This window comes from Nycticebus coucang, chromosome 3 (assembly GCF_027406575.1).
Source record: "Nycticebus coucang isolate mNycCou1 chromosome 3, mNycCou1.pri, whole genome shotgun sequence".
Lineage (NCBI taxonomy): Eukaryota > Metazoa > Chordata > Mammalia > Primates > Lorisidae > Nycticebus > Nycticebus coucang.
The window spans coordinates 126,289,112-126,309,225 of record NC_069782.1 but is presented as its reverse complement, the minus strand read 5'-3'; the positions used below and the strand labels follow the sequence as shown (position 1 = coordinate 126,309,225).

At 47.0% G+C, this 20,114-nt stretch overlaps 1 protein-coding gene and 1 pseudogene across 1 annotated transcript in view; one reads left to right on the top strand and one right to left on the bottom strand.

Annotated features, from left to right (window-relative positions):
* SLIT1 (slit guidance ligand 1) overlaps nt 1–20,114 on the top strand; it is a 177,273-nt gene that overhangs the window by 35,889 nt on the left and 121,270 nt on the right. The window lies entirely within an intron of this gene.
* LOC128581613 (TP53-regulated inhibitor of apoptosis 1-like) lies at nt 6,553–6,773 on the bottom strand (annotated as a pseudogene).

Genomic DNA, 20,114 nt, shown 5'->3' with positions numbered 1-20,114 from the left:
TACTGGACACAACTTGATTAGTTATGTTGGCCATTTGTATATCATCTTTAAAGAAATTTCTATTCAAGTCTTTGTCCATTTTTTTTTTTTATTATTATTATTATTTTTTTATTGTTGGGGATTCATTGAGGGTACAATAAGCCAGTTACACTGATTGCAATTGTTAGGTAAAGTCCCTCTTGCAATCATGTCTTGCCCCCATAAAGTGTGACACACACTAAGGCCCCACCCTCCTCCCTCCATCCCTCTTTCTGCTTCCCCCCCCCATAAACTTAATTGTCATTAATTGTCCTCATATCAAGATTGAGTACATAGGATTCATGCTTCTCCATTTTTGTGATGCTTTACTAAGAATAATGTCTTCCACTTCCATCCAGGTTAATACGAAGGATGTAAAGTCTCCATTTTTTTAAATAGCTGAATAGTATTCCATGGTATACATATACCATAGCTTGTTAATCCATTCCTGGGTTGGTGGGCATTTAGGCTGTTTCCACATTTTGGCAATGGTAAATTGAGCTGCCATAAACAGTCTAGTACAAGTGTCCTTATGATAAAAGGATTTTTTTCCTTCTGGGTAGATGCCCAGTAATGGGATTGCAGGATCGAATGGGAGGTCTAGGTTGAGTGCTTTGAGGTTTCTCCATACTTCCTTCCAGAAAGGTTGTACTAGTTTGCAGTCCCACCAGCAGTGTAAAAGTGTTCCCTTCTCTCCACATCCACGCCAGCATCTGCAGTTTTGAGATTTTGTGATGTGGGCCATTCTCACTGGGGTTAGATGATATCTCAGGGTTGTTTTGATTTGCATTTCTCTAATATATAGAGATGATGAACATTTTTTCATATGTTTGTTAGCCATTCGTCTGTCATCTTTAGAGAAAGTTCTATTCATGTCTCTTGCCCATTGATATAAGGGATTGTTGGCTTTTTTCATGTGGATTAATTTGAGTTCTCTATAGATCCTGGTTATCAAGCTTTTGTCTGATTGAAAATATGCAAATATCCTTTCCCATTGTGTAGGTTGTCTCTTTGCTTTGGTTATTGTGTCCTTAGCTGTACAGAAGCTTTTCAGTTTAATGAAGTCCCATTTGTTTATTTTTGTTGTTGTTGCAATTGCCATGGCAGTCTTCTTCATGAAGTCTTCCCCCAGGCCAATATCTTCCAGTGTTTTTCCTATGCTTTCTTGGAGGATTTTTATTGTTTCGTGCCTTAAATTTAAGTCCTTTATCCATCTTGAATCAATTTTTGTGAGTGGGGAAAGGTGTGGGTCCAGTTTCAGTCTTTTACATGTAGACATGCAGTTCTCCCAACACCATTTATTGAATAGGGAGTCTTTCCCCCAAGGTAAGTTCTTGTTTGGTTTATCAAAGATTAGGTGGTTGTAAGATGTTAGTTTCATTTCTTGGTGTTCAATTCGATTCCAAGTGTCTATGTCTCTGTTTTTGTGCCAGTACCATGCTGTCTTGACCACTATGGCTTTGTAGTACAGACTAAAATCTGGTATGCTGATGTCCCCAGCTTTATTTTTGTTACTAAGAACTGCCTTAGCTATACGGGGTTTTTTCTGGTTCCATACAAAACACAGAATCATTTTTTCCAAATCTTGAAAGTACGATGTAGGTACTTTGATAGGAATGGCATTGAATAGGTAGATAGCTTTGGGAAGTATAGACATTTTAACAATGTTGATTCTTCCCATCCATGAGCATGGTATGTTCTTCCATTTGTTAATATCCTCTGCTATTTCCTTTCTGAGGATTTCATAGTTTTCTTTATAGAGGTCCTTCACCTCCTTCGTTAGGTATATTCCTAGGTATTTCATTTTCGTTGAAACTATGGTGAAGGGAGTTGTGTCCTTAATTAGCTTCTCATCTTGACTGTTATTGGTGTATACAAAGGCTACTGACTTGTGGACATTGATTTTATATCCTGAAACATTACTGTATTTTTTGATGACTTCTAGGAGTCTTGTGGTTGAGTCTTTGGGGTTCTCTAAGTATAAGATCATGTCATCAGCAAAGAGGGAGAGTTTGACCTCCTCTGCTCCCATTTGGATTCCCTTTATTTCCTTGTCTTGCCTAATTGTATTGGCTAGAACTTCCAGCACTACGTTGAATAGTAAAGGTGACAGAGGCTTTGTCCATTTTTTAATTGGGTTATTTGATTTTCTGTTATTGGGTTAAAGTTCTTTATATACTCTGGATATTGACCCCTTATCAGATATAACCTATTCCATTCCATAGGTTGCCTTTTCATTCTGTTGATTGTGTCTTTTGATGCACAAAGTTTTAAGTCTGATGTAGTCCCTTTTGTCTGTTTTTGCTTTTGTTGCCTGTGCTTTTGGTGTCATCTCCAAGAAATCGTTGTCAAGTCCAATCATGGAGCTTTTCCCCTATGTTTTCTTCTAGGAGTTTTATTGTTTTAGGTCTTTGATCCATTTTGAGTTAATTTTTGTATATCTTTGGTATAAGATAAGGGCCCAACTCTATTCTTTTGTATGTGGAAATCTAATTTTACCAACACTATATGTTGAAGAGACAGTCTTTTCCTCATTATGCGGTTGTGGCACACTTGTTGAAGATCATTTGACCATGCACAAGTGTTTATTTCTGGGCTTTCCATTATATTCCAGCAGTCTGTTTGTCTGTCTTTATTCCAGCATCATACTGTTGTGATTACTGTAGCTTTGTCATAAGTTTTGTTTTGTTTTGCTTTGTCTGAGGCAGAGTCTCAAGCTGTTGCCCTGGGTAGAGTGCTGTGGCATCACAGCTCAAAGCAACCTCCAACTCGGGCTCAAGCGATCCTCTTGCCTCAGTTTTTCTATTTTTAGTAGAGATGGGGTCTCACTTTTGCTTGGGCTGGTCTCAAACTCAAGAGCTCAAGCAATCCCCTGCTTTGGCCTCCCAGAGTGCTAGGATTACAGGCATGAGCCATCATGCCTGGCCTGTAGTTAAGTTTTGAAATCAGGACATGCGAGTCCTTTAACTGTTCTCTTTCAAACTTGTTTTGGCCATTTGAAGTTCAGTGATGGCTTTTTACTTGAAAGCACAAGGAACATGCCATAGCAGAAAAGAGGGTACAGGAACTTAGATCTTTTGATTCAAATGAGACAAAGTCATCTATTCCAGCCTCTGTTTAAATACATCTGGGGATGGGAGCTCAGACTTCACAAGGCAGCTGGTCTTGTTGGAGAGTAGCTCTGATCATTAGGAATCCTCACACAAACCACCTTGACCCCTTTTCCTGGTGTGTTTACCCAGTGATTTTTTTTTTTTTTAACCTGGTAGTTTTGGTGCTACTCTCTAGAGTTATACTCAGAGCACAGGTGTGTGTCAAGGGTCAGCCCTTTAACTAGTCATTATCTTTGGCAGATTCTTCAAGGAACCATGCATGTTTCTACCCTGTTTCCCTGAAAATAAGACAGTGTCTTATTTTAAGGTGTGCTCCCAAAGATGAGCTAGGTCTTATTTTCAGGGGACGTCTTATCTTTCCTGTAAGTAGGTCTTATTTTCGGAGGATGTCTTATTTTCGGGGAAACAGGGTAGGACAGAACTGTGAGAATTATTTATAAGAGGTCATGGGGCTAAAGCCATCTTGAAAGAACTATCTTTATTGTATTGTATAGATTGCTTCCAAGATTCATGGATAGCCCATGGTCTCTGTAGCCTCCCTTGGTTTATCCCATTTGTCCCAGGAAGCTTCATGAAGGAGACCTCCAGGACCTCCTCACCCTGTCTATCGGGGGCTGCTCCAGAGGCTTCCATTTGAGAAGCATGGGTTTGTAGCTCTAGGAAGCCAATGTGCTTTAACAAACTAAGATCCTTTAGCGAGGGGAAGTTTCCTCATCTTCCTTCCAGGAAACCAGCCCTTACCAGGCCTTCCAGTCCATAATTAGGGCCTCTTAGGATGGACTAGTAAGGAGGTGAGGATTGAAGGCTCTCAGAGGGCTGGGTTGGGAGTAGCCTGGGGCATCCTGGGAACTTTTTGGCAGAGTATAATAGAAACAAGCACTGGACAGGGAGCCTGGACACTTACTTGTCTCTCTACCTGGCTGTGACACCTGGGGCAAGTCACTTAACATCTCTGAACTATGCTCTGCTTTTCATTCTCATTAATGACGTGGAAAAATGTACAGAGGGGATGGCATGTTCCGCCGATTTGTAGGAGGCACAAAACTGAAAAGGGCTGGCCATAGTGCTCAAGATGACAGAGGGAAGACTCAAAAATCATCTCCAAGAACTGAACTGGAGTCAATGAGGTGAAACTGAATGTTGATACTTATGAAGGCGACTGTGAAAGCACTGAGTGGGGGAGACCTGGCAGGGCTTGTCAAAAGCCCCTATGACTTCAAGCTGAGGATGTGTCAAGTGTGTGCCAAGGTGGCTGAAAGAGCAAGAATGTCCTTCCCAGGGGAGGGGATGGTCTTGTTCTAGTCTGTGCTGATTCAAACACATCCAGAAAACATTGTTCAGTACCAGGATCTGTGTTTTATTGTAGGTGGTTGTGGGGAGGGTAACTAGCATTGGGAGACATCTGGAAACCATTGCACATGGGATATAATCCAGGTGCCTCGGGCTGTTTGGCGTGATGAAAAGAAAATGTAGAGGAACCCAGAGAGTAATTTTCAAATCTGTGCTCAGGGCTGTCATGAGGACCAGGGAGCCAATTTGTTCCAGGAGCTGGGTACAGGGGGTGGAGATGGGTTTTGTTCTGCTCGAGGCCCTGAACACGGGCCGGCTGTCGAGAGGTGGGCTGCTCTGCTGTGGCCTCACTCTGGAAGCATCCAAGGGGGAGCTGAATCTGCATCTGCTAGGAGCTGCTGGAGGAGCTTGGGCTTGATGACCTTGGGGTGTTTTAGATGCAGAGACCCTGTCCAGGGAGGAACAGAGGGCTGGTGAGCAATGTTCAGGATGGCTAATCTGTTTGCAGACACATGCAGCTGGCAGATGGTGAGGGCCTGGAAGTCCCTTAGACCAAGCCTCGGTGTTGGAAGCCATCCCTTACAGCAAAGTGGTTCCAGGGAACCGTGTAACAAAATATTTACCAGACCCCAGATTCTGGCTCACGTTTTGGAGTCAAATTTGGAACAATAAAAATCAACCAATTGCTTTGGCAATGATGTCTCATCTGTGAAGAGACACAGAAGGTTTATCTGCAGGCCAAACTCTCCTGAGGATGTATCTGGTACTGGGAGTGCCCAGAGGAACCTGCTGTCCCCTGGGCCCGCCCCACACCCAGGCCATCACCCGTCGAGAATGACTCATTTCCCCCTTTGAAGTTGAGGCACGGTTGTCTTTGGAGCCCTGGTGTTTGTACCCCTCTGCTCCTTCATTCAACAAAGGCCCTTCTGTCGGCAGATTGAGGAGGCCACGCAGGGAAGGGTTAGAAAAGGAAGGTATTGACTGAATACCAATAAGGAGGGGAAGTGTGTTTATGGAGAATGAGGGGCTCCAGGCAACTCGGGGCCCACTCGTGCTGTGCAAACAGAGCGGAGAATTCCCTTCAGCGGGTTTGTTTTACTAAAGGCTCTGGGGCCCAGAGGAGGGTGGTGGGAGGGGGAACAGGAGAGAGGGAGGAAATATTTCACAATTCCAAGTTGAAGCTTAGCCTCTTTTTTTTTTCCCAGGGGCAAATAATGATAGAAATTAACTGTTCTGGTTTATTCCATCTTCATGATTACAGATATTACTGGGTAGGGTGGGTAAACAAAGCAAATAAAGCAAACACCACCACCACCACCCGCCCACCCCCAATCATTTCATCAGATGTAGCATTTTACATATGCAGGGTGACTTAATTCACTGATGTGGGTTGAAGCTGGCAGCAGCAAATCTTTGCAATTCAGGTTTTTCTTCCACAGTGACTCCAAGCATCTTAAATTCTTGAACTACACTGTGGTGTTCACTGCAACATTCTTGACACTTTCACATTTTAATCCAACACCTCTCTTTAAGGCAGAGAACTGTTAAAAGCTGTCTTCCTCTTTGTTAATCCAGGCCACCAGTAGCTTAACTGTTAGTTACTATATAAAAATGAAACTGTGTTCCCAAGCACATTTTTTGATTGAAAATGTGCTCAGATCCCTTTTCAGAGCATTAGTTCCCTGAGAGAAAAAAGAGGTCCCAACCAATTGCTTTCCTTAACAATGACCCCAGTATAGCATACATAATGTCCTTTGCAGCAAAAATCAAGAGGTCAGGCAAACTGGATCATCCTGACTAGTTTATCTATATACGAGATATAGTTAAAGCTGATCCCAAATTAAATATTGCAATCATAACCCCAAGAAATTATTCCATGTTAGCACATTGTGTTCTAAGAAATTATTCCATGTTGGCGCATTGAGTTTTTGCAAGATGCCAGAAAAAGTGAGAAATCATCAAAGAGTTCGCCTTTTAAAACTTGAGGAAAACATCAAGGAGGAGGAAATAAAACTCTTCTCTCCTAAATTCCTCATCAAATCTGATGGCTGTCTTCACAGCCTTGGTTGATATAATCCAAAGTCCTCAATTTCCTGATTTGAGGAATCTGTTTTCAAGGTGACCATCAAGGTCAAGAAGAGTTTTCAGGCTTTTCTTTGCCATGGCCTATGAATTCCAGTCCTTCAATAGGAATCTCTTTCTCCTTTGAACACACTGCTGGTAACGTTTGAAGAGGTCGGTGCATGGATCCCCGGAGCCGTCCTCCTTGAGAAACTTCTCGGCAAACCAGCGATTGAAGCACTGGCCGTACTTGTGCTTCACGTCCGTGCAGGCCTCCCTTACGCTGGTCATCGCTACCTTAGTGCGATGGCCGAAGCGTAGCCTCTTGTTGGGAGGGGCCGGCCTGAGAACTGCGGGGTAACAAAGAGGCAGTGTGGGCTGGTGACAGGGGGAAACATGGCAACTAATGGGGTAGTAATGGGTGGGGAGGAACCTGGGAAAAGCTGGTACAAGGAAAGCTGGCACATAAATTCTGGTGGCGCGACACCCCTCTTGGCAGGGAGACAGGGGCTGCTCTTTCACCCTCCCCACGGCCAAAGCCAGAGAGGTTCCCGCTCCCAGGGATGTGGCCGGGGTGAGAGATGGCTGGAAGGGGAAAAGCCACGCTGGGATTTCGTTGCCCTGCAGGGCTCCAGGAAAGACAGAGAGGAAGAGGAGAGATGCAGGCTCAGTGCCAGGAATGAGCACAAGGAGGTGCTGCCACCCCCTCCACTCCCAATGGGGGCCCCGCATCACCTGTGACTCTATGCTCAGCCCTGTCCCAGGGCACCCACCTCTCGAGAGGCTTTGCCCACGTGGGAGCCGCCCCACCCCACCAGCTGTTCAGTGGGAGCACACTGTGCCCTGGTAGGAGGGTTCAAAGACAACAGCTTTCCTGTTCACTGAGGCCCCTGGAACTCTACATGCCATTTCTAGGAGAATCATTTGGACGTGTCAGCTCTCAAAGGGGACAATATTTATTACGGAGGGAAGGGCTTTTGGAGGAAGCCATTTAGCAGTTTGCATTTGAACTTTTATGACTTCCATGAGCCTCCTCCAACAACCAGGGGCGCCCCAGAGTCCAGAAGAGTGTGCTCCTTGGTGGAGGTTTGGGGTCTCTCTCACTGACCAAGTGGGCTTTGATCAGGTTAACAATACTCTTTTCTTAGAAAACAAAAGAACACAAGAGCAAAATCACTTTTTATTTATGTATGTATCTTTGTGTGTGTGATCAGCTCTCTTCTTCATAGGCATTAGAGATGTTTAGGAAAAAAGAAAGAGAAGAGAGGGCGCTGGCCGATGGGAACACACTGCCAGCCTTGCCTGCAGGGCTCCTGGCTGTGGGCGTGAATCCTTAATGTGATTCCCGGTTGATGTTTGCAAAGTAGCAGCTGGTCCTAGACTCCTGAGCACTTGCAGTTTCCCAGGGTGTCCCTTCTGAAGGTGGCAGGAATTCTGGAGATGACCCACAGCCTGCTGCCTGGCTGATAGGCAGCCCTCCTTCTGAGTCTTCTCCTCAGGTTGGCCGTGGGGACCAGGGACCGGCTTCCTTCTCTGGATGGATGGATGGATGGATTTATTCACCCGACTGACTTATTACAATCTTGCAGCCTGCAGTCAGTTGTCGGACACAGGAAATAGCAGGAAGAATTAGATACGGTCCTGGGCTTAGGCGCGGTGTTGGCTGCTGGTGCAGGGGTTGCTGATTTCTCAAGTGGGTGATGTAGGCTGTAAGGATTTGACGACTAGTTGGTAGCCTGGATTTCTCCCTTCTGGTGCCCATGAAATGAAATAAATGGAATGTGATAGAAAATGAATGGAAGTGAAAAATTGTATTTCCACCAGGACAGAGGCACACATATCAGTTACACAGCTGTTCCAACATCGTTCCTCTGTCTCAGATATATTGAAATTGATCACTGCCTCTGGGTTTCTGAATAACTTCTAAAGGCAGCTGGAGAAAACCAGTTTCTACAAGTCACAACTCCATTTCTAAGAAACAAAGGGGGGAAATCGTTCTGGAAAGATCCTTACAGTAAACTGTAAGTAAGTAAGGGCGGGAATTCATTTATTGATGATTTTACATATTATAACATCTCTCACAGCCAGCTGGACATGACATGAGACCTCAGATGTCCCTTGGGGAAAGGCTGTGGACAACTGGTCATTTGAACATCGACCACAGACCACAGTGACTCTGTCCCCTGGACTCCCAGTGGGAGTGTGTCCCTTGTTGATAAGTGCCGTCTGTTTATGGTGGAGATGAATGCAGAGTTGAGCCTTTCTGAAGGCCCAGGTGACTCTGAGGCCCTTACATGGGGATGTCATTATCAGCTTCCATCTGGACTTTGCACGTAGCATCCTCTGGTGCCACCCAAACACAGTCAGGTCTTGGTATATTCACGAGATTGGTTCCTGCCAACCCTGCTCCCAGTGTATGCCAAAATCTGTGCATACTCAAGTCCAGCGGTCAGCCTTCAGAACCCGTATACATGAAAAACCAGCCGTATGTGTGGGTTTTAAATCCTGCCAATATTGTATTTTCTACCTGTGTTTGGTTGAAAAAAATCTGAGTATAAGTGACTCTCACAGTTTGGACCTGTGTTGTTCAAGGGTCAACTGTAATGGGGGGATTGGGCATAACAGGGAAGTTAATTTTAGACTCTAGAATCCACTATCTCTGCTGTTTACTGGCCAGGTGACAACTTTGGGGCAAATTGGTTAACCTTGTTCAGACTTAGTTTTCTTATCTGGAGAAAGAGCATAATAAAGGCCAATCTCAAATTGTTGAGCATGCATTTCGTGAGATGATGCCAGGAACTAGACTATCAGAAAACATTAGGCTTATGTTTTTCTTGGTAGTTAAGTTCAAGTTCCACTAACAGAAGGAAATGCATAGAACAAAAGAAAACAATTCCATTGCCAGTATCTTATTTTGTTGTTGTTATAGAGACAGGGTCCTGTGCTATTCCTGGGCTAGAGTGCAGGGGTATCATCATAGCTCACTGCAGCCTCAAACTCTTGGGCTCAAACTGTCCTCCTGCCTCAGCCTCCTGAGTAGCTGGGTCTACAGGCACCCACCACAACACCCGGTTAATTTTTTTTTTTTGTAGAGACAGATCTCACTCTGGCTCAGGTTTGTCTCCAACTCCTGGCCTCAAAGCAGTCCTCCCTCCTTGACTTCCCAGGTTGCTGGGATTATAGGCATGAGCCACCATGCCTGGCTGTTCCCAGCATCTTAATCCTTACCCTATACTTAGAATATGTTAGAGCAAAATTTTCTAAAGGTGTTTTCTTTGATGATTTGTACTTTTTTTTTTCTTTTTAAAACAAAGAGAATCCAGCAACCAAATGCAGCCAAGATTCTGGAAATTTGGTCTGGATAGCAAACACGTGGAGTTCTTCCCGGCATGAAAGAAATGAGCCGTGAAGACAATGTCTCCTCCAAAGTACTTCAATTAGTAGCTCGTGCTTTCTGATCAGAGAGTCTATAAAGAATTTTCTTTATTGGCTTGGCACCCGTAGTATAGTGGTACGGCACCAGCCACATACACCGAAGTTGGCGGGTTCGAACCCCTGCCCAGGCCAGCTAACCAACAATGACAACTGCAACAAAAAATAGCCGGGTGTTGTGGCAGGCACCTATAGTCCCAGCTACTTGGGAGGCTGAGGCAAGAGACTCCATTAAGTCCAAGAGTTTGAGGTTGCTGTGAGCTGTGACGCCACAGCACTCTACCAAGGGTCACATAGTGAGACTCTGTCTGCAAAAAAAATAAAAAATAAAAAGAGTTTTCTTTATTATTTCGGAGAAGGAAAACATTAAAGAAATAAAAAGCAGTTATTTTTTTTTAATGCTGACAAGGGGACTGGAGATAAATCAGCAAGGCGGTCCCTTTTTCTCTTATCTGGGCTCACTGCATATCCACTTTTGTGGAGACCAGGTTGGCAGGGTGCTTGCTGGTCTTTCCAGCTCATTTAACTCTGAGAGCATCAGTCTTTGTTGAGGGTGAGGCCTTGACAGTTATCCGTTTTGACTCTAACAGGGAGGACTCCACAGTTCAATCTGTTCTGATCCCCTGTCCCCACTGTTAATACTGGCTCACACCCAGAAGGGATGTAGGTTGAGAGGCTTCCTTGTGACCCGGCCACTGCCCCAGGCTTGTCTCCTCATGCCCCGAGGACACAGTATTGCTTCCTGTTCACCATCAACGTGTCTTCAAATCTTGCACGCTCTGCAATTAGGAGCTTTGTTAAACATGGAAGGATCACTCATTCCTGCTCATTTCTTGGCATTAGCAGCCTTTCAGGGTGGGCCAAATCATGCCCGTCGGTACTCTGTAAAGAGCCTGGCAGAGATAGTTGGCTTTTTATTTTCATGTAAGAAGAAGATAGGTTTTTTTTTTTTTAATTTTGTGGGGAGGCAGGGGAAGAGCCTGAAGCTCTTTCTTTTGTTTTACTTTTTTTTTTAATTATTAAATCATAGCTGTGTACATTAATGCAATCACGGGGCACCATACACTGGTTTTTCTTTTGTTTTACTTTTGAGTTTTTGTTTTTTTATGAGGGGATTTCTATAAGTAAGGATACAAAAATATTACTTGGACAAAACTGACAAAATTATAATGCCTCATGGACACATTGTTGTGATTCACTCACACTGTAGAGGGGGCCAGTGTGGGTGAGGGGTCTTGAAAGAAACTTCCTCAGCTTCGTGGGAACCCCCTTTAAAAAAATCGTCTTTATTTATTAGAGCAGTTTTAGGTTCACAGCAAAATTGAGTGGAAGGTGCAGAGATATCCCATACGTCCCCTGTCCCCAACACACACAGCCTCCCCCACTCTCTATCTGCCCCCCCACTAGAGTGCTGCGGTTGTTGTGACGGATGGACCTCATGTATTGGCACCAGAGTCCGCAGCTTATGTTAGGGTTCACTGTTGGTGTGGTACATCCTGTGGGTTTGGACAAACTTATACTGACTCACAGCACCTTCAGAATATGGTTTTATTAGTCCTCTTTTTTGATTTTTCCCCAATGCCAAATGCAGAAGCTGACCTCTCTGGCTAGCCAGCCCTAGGGCCCACCATAAATTCCATCATCACCCTAAAGGCCCCAGAAATTCAGGAGCCCATGCAGGGGTTGGTGGCACCTTTATTCCTTCCCAGGCAGGGTACGTTAGTCCCTGGGGGTTCTTCCCTAGGGTGGGCAAAATAACATTATCTCTTTCCATGCTTAATGTTTTTAACTAAAGACCTGCCCCCTGACTTGGTCTCTATCTTTGTCCCTTTCAGGACAGGAGGCAGGACCAAGTGGCCGTTTCTGTCCTCCCTACACTTGGTGAGCAGCCCCTTCTGAGGAGGTCTGGAGCACAGCAGCTGGGGAGAGCTGCCTCAGGGGCTCCGGGCTTCTGAGCAGTGGCACTCATGGCAGCCCTTGGACTCATCTCTCTGTCTGCACAGGAAGGGGCCTTTTGCCTCCCAGGGCCTCAGGCTGCTGTCTGCACGGGCATTCTCGCTACGCAAGGGCTCTGTTTTCCAAGGCACCAAGCTCTCCTCTTTCACCCTTGCTGATTCATTTCTGCTTCTCGCTCTCTACCTCCCAAGGGAACCCTACCTTGTTTGTTTGAGACAGGGTCTCACTCTGCCACCCAGGCTGGACTGCAGTGGTATCATCATAGCTCACTGCAGCTTCTAACTCCTGGGCTCAAGTGATCCTCCCTCATTAGAGGTGTGAGCTACCGCGCCTGGCTGGACCGGTTTTATGCTCAGTGTACTCTGGCTGGTAAGGAGGGCTTTGTGTTCAAATCTTGCAGCTGTTATTTCTAGCCATGTGACTTTTAACCCCAAATGTAACTCCTGAGCCTCTTTCCTTATCTGTAAGATGGGGGGCCTACTTCACAGGGCTGAGGTGAGGACCCTGGGAGGCAGTGCCTGAGTCAGCAGTGACGTCAGCTCTCAGTGACGTCAGCTCACTACTGCCCTGGATCTTCAGGTCCACAGTTACCCTGAAGGGGCTTCCTTTCCCGGGAGGATGGAATTTCACCCACGGATACAGACATAGGCATGCGCACTCGGGGAGGGGGCAGGGCACAAATCCCTGGCACTAATTAGTTAGGTAGCTCTGCCGACTCCCAGGCCGCCCCACCTCCCGTGCTGGGTGCTATCCATGAAGTTTGTGCCTTGGAGTCTATGGGCACAGGAATCTGTTTAGTCTGGGCCTGTAGGCCTCTGGCTCTTCTTGCGTTAGATCTTTAATCTTCTGTTTGTAACACATTCAATGAATATTCCTGTGTCTACCTCACTTTGCTCTCTGGGGGACGGTGGTGAGAAATAGGGCTGTGGGCTCTACTGACAGGGTCTGGAAGGGATGGGAGTCAGTGTGAGCTAGAGAAGAGGAGTATTGTTCAGACTGTAGGTGGCCAGTGGTGCAGGGCTGAGCAGAGCCAGAAAGCAACCATGGTATCATTCTGATCAGTAAAGGAGCAGAGATGCTGTTATGCAGGAGAGCACAGTGCCTCTCAGGGGGACTAGAACAGAAGCAGTGGAGCTGGAGGGGGGTGCCTGAGCCTGGCCCTCTGCCCTGCTGCTCTCTGGTGGTGCTTCATCTGACTCTGTGCCTGTGTGTCTGGTAGTGGGAGGTCAGATTCCCTACACTGGAGCTGTGCCTGGAGCGCTCTCGCTGGCTACGCCCTTGGCCTCAGTGTGTCTGGCTATGGCCTTTTTGCTGCCTATCTTTTCTCTGTGTCTGTGATTTCAAGCTGCTCTTGCTCCCCTGGACCAGGGACCTTCTGTCCCCCGTGACCTGTGCTCTGGGCTGCTACCTCTGCTTCTGGTACCCTTGCTCAGCATGCTGCCTCCCAGTCTGGCCATGACTTTACTCCCTACCCCCATGACCTTGCCGAGTCTCTGTATTCTGCCTTAAAATAGAAGCCACAGCCCTTTCTCCCTTCCTGTCTGGTTGGAGAGGGGAGCTGACATAGAGCCCCAGGAAGTACAAAGGGTAGAGGAAAAGAACATTATTCAAAATTCAGGTAGTGGATGTTGCAGTAATTGCCTTGTGGGTTTCAATCAGAAGGAAATTTTTAGATGAACAGGACTTGGGTGAATTAAAAAAACAGCTATTCAGGCAAGAGTTGTTTGACTAGCAACAACCTTCAGACACACCAAGAGAGGAGGTTTCTGATTATTTTCTCAGAGTCCCTGGCATCTGTGGGGCCCTGGGGGCTATGTTTCTGGACCCGTGAAGTCCAGCCCTCCTGAATGTCTACAGTTAGAAAGTATAAGGTGAAGGCCACAGCCAGCCTGGGGACCCACTCAGTCTGGGGTTCTCTGCTTCTTTTGATGCTCCAGAATCAAAAGGGGCGTTGATAATAGCTGCTGCACATCGCTCGAACTCTTGTTGAGCCACCTGACACTTGGAGGGGCTTTTATCCCTGTTTCATAGATGGGCACTGAGACTTGTCATTTGGTGACTTGCAGAGTGAGTGAATGAGTGGCTGGGAGGGATGTTTATTTATCCAAGACCTGTCTGGCGCTAAAGTCTGAGTTTTTTCTTTTCTTCTGGGACAATATCACCTAGATGGGAAATCAAAAGAGAAAAAAAAATGTCACTTTCACAGGCAAAAGGTGACAACAGAAGTCACCAGGAGTCTGAACTCTTTGACGGCTCCAGGGGAACAAAGTCCAGACTTGGGCCTGTGGTGGAGGGATGCTTGCCTTGGGAGAAGCTGGGTCTGTTTCAGGGCCTTTTGTGTCATAAAGAGGCAGCTAATAACAGGCCAGGTGGGAGAGAGCCTGCAGCTGGGTAGGGTGGTTAGGTGGGCACAGGAGACCCTTCCCCTCAGTGGCTTGACTTGAAACTCGGCCTGCAGAAGTGCAGAGCTCCCCATCCTACCCAGGGGCTCAGAGAGAAAAGGCTGCCCTTTCTCAAACTGTGTGTGCTTTTCCCAGGGGCCATTGTTCCTGGTTGCCAGGAAACCGGGGCCTTCAGGTGTCACCCTGGAGACTGGGGCCTGGGTATTTGGGTTTGGGTCAGGCACAATAATGACTGCAGAATTAGATGGCATCCCCAGGACCTCCTCAGTCATTTGTCACACAACTGTGGTTGTGACTGTGGGGACATGGGGGCTTGTGGGAGGAGGTGGGTGGGGCAGGATGGGGTGAGGAGCAGGAGAGGGGGCAGGCTAATGACCCTCCTCATTGGGGAGCGGAAGTGAGGCCGCCCTAGCCTCTCCGGGAGGACCATGGCTTAGGACTGCCCACTGGGAGCTGAGGCTCTCCAGGCCTTAGGCCTGATCGGGCTGCGGGAAATGTTCAGCAGCCACGTGGCATGTCTGCTCCACAGCCTGCTAGCCCAGCAGCACAGTTATAGCAAAGAAACATTCCAAATCTAGTATGGCAAGGATGCTGGGTTGTCTAGACATGACAGCAAATCCAAGCGACCCAGAGGACTGGGTATCGAGGAGGGGTACAGGACCTGGAGTGACACTGGCATCCCCTTTTAGGGGCCCAGGAAACATCCAGATCCTTCCCTCCCCAAACCCTTCATCACAGTATCTCGTAAAGGTGATTCCAAGCAAACAGGAGATACAGTATATGTAATTATATGTAATCTCCATTTTTATTTAGAAAATTTTAAATTGGAGTAAGATATGCATAACATAAAATGTACCACTTTTTTTTGTTGTTGTTGACTACCTTTTTTTTTTATTGTTGGGGATTCATTGAGGAAATGTACCACTTTTTAAAGTGTACAGTTCAGTAGTGCTGAGTATATTCACATTGTTGTGTGATCAATCGTTAGGACATTTTCATTTTATAAAACTGAAACTCTATAGACATTAATCAACAACTCCCCGTTTTCCCCTTCTCCATCCCTGGCAGTCACCATTCTACTTTCTGTCTCTATAAATTTGACAACTCTCAGTACATCATATGAGTGGAATCACACCGTGTTTGTCTTTTTGTGATCGGCTTATTTCACTCAGCACAACGTCCTCAAGGTTCACCCACATGGTAGCGTGTGTCAGAATGTCCTTCCTTTTTTTTTGGTTTTTGCCCAGGGCTGGGTTTGAACCCGCCACCTCCGGCATATGGGACCGGCAACCTACTCCTTGAGCCACAGGTGCTGCCCAGAATGTCCTTCCTTTTGAAGGCTGAATAATATTCCACTGTCTGTATGGACCACATTTTGTTTATTGGTTCATCCACAGCAGATACTTGGATGGCTACCCTCCCTTTGGCTCTTGTGAATAAGGCTGCCTTGAACACGTGTCTCCTGGATTTCCAGGCTCACTCAGATTTACTCTGTGACCTGGAAACATGAGCTGGCGACTATTTTCATCTAAACACTGAAAGAGACTGTAGAAGAGACTCATTTCGTGCCCCCCAAAGATGCTCATCTTTGGCCACTTCCTCTTGATTGACCTCATAGCTGTTCTCCCTTTTTTGAAGGACGAATTAATTTAGGCAGGAACGGGGTGTGCCAGGAGCCGGTGCCAGCACAGCTGATGCTGGAGATTCAGGCAGGTGCTCAAGGTGCCCAGCTCAGAGGCACCGGAGTCTCCAGTACATTATGAGACTGGCAAGACTAGTGGTGACGGGGGCTCCCCGGAGGTGGGGGACACAGGGAAAAGTGAGGGTAGGTGACCCTTGAAAGTACAGCAAGGGGACATTCGGCATTTTAGATTCTGTTGGGTCATAATTTGGAGTTTAGGGATAGAGCCCAGGACTCAGGAAGGAGTGGTGGGAATGGGCTGATTACAGGTTTGGTGGCCTGGGACAGGAGCCATGCTGATGCTCAGCTGGACAATTTGGGCACAAGGTCTTGACCATGGGACTGTGGCATAGGCACCTGTGGTATGGGGCAGTTCTGGAGGTGGCCTGAGGCTTGGGGAACCAGGAGGACCTCGGAGGTTGGAGCTGGGGCAGGGCATCCTGGGAAATGGCGCATGCTACAATTCTAAAATCTGACACCGTGGGAAGGAGGGGAATGCAGGGAGGGAAGGGGCCTGGTGGGGGAACTGGGATCACCTGAGCCTGCAGAAGGGCCAGGGTCTGGGCAGCCGGGGGTTGGCAGGGAGCGTGGCTGGCAGAGGCTTCTCAGATTGCAGTGATTTTCATCCAGCACACTGGTGCGCCATAAGAGGATCTGAAATTTTAAAGACTATTAATTAAATTATTTTCAAAAGAAGTTCAAAGCACAGTAATTCCTTTTTTTAAACTTTTTTAAAAAATCAACATAATTTAAGTATGCCACAGAAGTTTAAGTATAGGTTCAAGTGTGACGTGAAATTAAAAAAGGTTAAAAAACACCGGCCCAGAGCCTGAACATAAGGGCAGGTCCTGCAAGAGTTTGGACACCTGCCTAGCGAGGCAGGCCAGTTAGCCTGGCCATGCTGGCACCCACAGGGCTAAAGGGGACAATCATCCTGGAGCTTCAGTTTCACTTTAAAAATTTAGGAGATGGGCAGTTAAGTGACTAAAAACCATCTTACATGTTACGTTTGTGTAGCTGCTGAAGGTGTGTACTTGGGGACCAGGTTGGGTTACTGACCCAGCTCTGGCACTCGAGCACATGGGCTACCCTCTTTGTGCCTTCGTGTCCCATCTGTAACTTGGAGATGCTAATGGTGCCCCAATAATAGGCTTGGTGTAGCACACAAAGTGAGATACCGAAAGAGCTCAGAACAGGGTCTAAAACAGGGCACATCCTCTTATACAGCATACATCTTAATGCCTGTTATTATCGTGACTATTGGTAGAACAAAAAACGGGACATGGAGGATTAGAATGCAAAATTGGCTAGAATGTTTACAGTAATAGAAGAGACGACCAAGAAGTTCTGTGCTTGGGGCAACTGGCCCCCAGACCCCTGCCTTTAAGATACTTTGGCAGAGCCATTTGGGGAATATCACAGCCTTCAGAGGACAGAGCTCACATCTGCTGTTCATAGAGGTCCCAGTGCCTGGCTCATGGTTGGGTGGCGATAAGTGCTAGTGACTGTGGTGAGTGTGCTGTCGGCCTGTGCCCAGCATGGCTGGCAGAAGCCTGGGCCTGCGTGCCCCGGGTGCCTCTGGTTACCCCCCTCATCTCCCTGCCTGGCTCAAGCCTGAAAAAAGGCCTTGTTTGCATTTTCACATCCACCAGAGGCTGTCAGTGCCCAGGCGGAATTTGTTTGAATTAGCTGCTTCAATGGGCCTGTTTATGACGGGAGTGTGTGTGGTGAGAGATGATGGCAGAATTCGAAAGGGCATTAGAGGCACCCCATGGGCCCTGGACAAACAAGAGAAAGGCTATTGGTGGCCCGAGTGGCCCTTTGGGGCAGAGGAAAAGGTCCTCCTTTGGTGCTGACTGATGGGGAATGGAAGGATCAACGATGGTCCCCAATGCCCTCACTCAGCCTGTCCTGTGTTGTGGTCCTTACCTGGCAGGTGCACTGGGCTCCCTTAGCTCTGTTCTACGCTGCAGCCTCCACAACTTGGTGGCCAAGACTGAGTTTTTCCACCTGGCTGAGGTCCTATGCACTGAGGAGACGTTGGATTCCTTAGGAATCTAGACCACAGGGCATGTTCCCTGAATACAGCTAGGGAAGAAGGGAGGCAGAAGTGCTCTTAGACGTTAGACTCTGGACAGACTGGAACCCTGCCCCCACCCCACTGATAATAGTGGTGCTGATGTGGTGTTTCCACACTCCTCGTGATTCTCTGAATGCTTGATATATATTAACTCATTTAGTCAATAAGCCTACAATGTAAGTGCAGCTCTACTTATTTTACAGTTGGGAAACTGAGGCACAGAGATGTTAAGTAACTTGCCCAATGTCATACAGCCAGAAAGCAGTAGAGCCAGGACTTGATCCCAGGCAATTTGGTTCCAAAGTCCAGCACTTGACAACCACTATTCTACTTTCTGTCTCTGTGAATTTGGCCTCTCAGGGCCTCTTGGGGTATCTCAGATAAGCAAAATTATACAATATTTGTCCTTCTTTGACTATATTATTTCACTTAGCATGCCTTCAAGTTTCATCCATATTGCAGAATGTGTCTGAATTTCTCTCCTTTTGAAGGCAGTGTAAGATTCCATGGTATAGATTACATTTTTTTTTTTTTTTTGAGATGGAGTCTCACGATGTCGCCCTTAGTAGAGTGCCATGGCGTCACAGCTCACAGCAGCCTCCAACTCTTGGGCTTAAGAGATTCTCTTGCCTCAGCCGCTCAAGTAGCTGGGACTACAGGCACCCGCCATAACGCCTGGCTATTTTTTGGTTGTAGTTGTCCTTGTTGTTTGGTGGGCCCGGGCTGGATTTGAACCTGCCAGCTCTGGTGTATGTGACTGGCGCCCTAACCGCTGAGCTACAGGCGCCGAACCAAACATTTTTTTATCTGTTCATCTGTGGACAGACACTTGGGCTGCTTCTATCTTTTGGCCATTGTGAAGAATACTGTCATGAACACCCCAGTAAAAGTATCTGTCTGAGACCTAGCTTTGATTTATTCTGAGTTTATACCTGGAAGTGGAATTGCTGGATCATATGGTGAGTCTATATTTAAATTTTGAGAGATTGCCATACCATGACAGAATTTTTATACAAATAGGTCCATGCATCAGAGCACATGCTTGATTTAGGATTTTGAAATTTCATTCATCAGCCCACTCAGGGTGCTGTCCAAAGATCTTCCTTTTTTCCAATGTCCTCTTTTCCCTGTCCTCTTTTCCTTTTCCCGGGGGCTGGGAGACTGCCCTGCTGGAAGAGGTCATTTCCTTCTGTTTTCCCTCTTCTCTTTGCCTTCACTCCCTTTGCAACTTAGGAGTGATGCCAAGGCCTGGTGAGTTGGGCGAGGAGTTCTGGTGTTTTTTTCCTTTGGAGACAGAATCTCACTCTGTTACCCTGAGTAGTGCCATGGTGTCATAGCTCACAGCAACCTCAAACTCTTGGGCTTGACCAATCTTCTTGCCTCAGCCTCCCAAGTAGCTGGGACTATAGGTGTGCACCACCACCCCCAGCTAGTTTTTCTATTTTTCTTTTCTATTTTTAGTAGACATGGGGTCTTGCTCGTGCTCAGGCTGGTCTCAAACTCCTGAGCTCAAGCAATCCACCTGCCTCAGCTTCCCAGAGTGCAAGGATTACAGGCGTGAGCCCTTGTACCTGGCTGGAGTTCTGGGTTTTGAGGAGCAAAACTGCGATTGTCTTGGTGGAGGGTCTGGCTGGGGAGGAAGGGAGCTGAGTCTGCATGGGCTAAGGAGGCTTCGGCAGCAGTCAGCTTCGGGTGGGGGCCAGGGTGCCAGGGGAGCAGGGCTCTGTCCACGGTGTTTTTGCTCCATGCCCAGTGCCCACTGGGGAGGATGAGGCCTGTGTGCAAGATGAGGAAGCAAAGGAAGCTGGAGCTGTAGAGACCTGGCCCAGGGCACCTTCCCAGAAGGCTGGCAAGATGGGGCACTGCCTCTCCCAGGGCAGGGCAGACAAGGTCCATTGGATCAATGTGGAAATGACCCTCTCCCCTCACCCAATTTGAGTGAGTCCAAGAACAACCGGTTTGAACAGTTCTGCATCTGAGATTCCTCCTCTAGAGTAATGAGCCATATCTGTGAGTCCTGAGAAACATGCTCAGAACCACGTGTTACTGGGCCTAATCCTCACAGCGCCCTAAGAGGAACT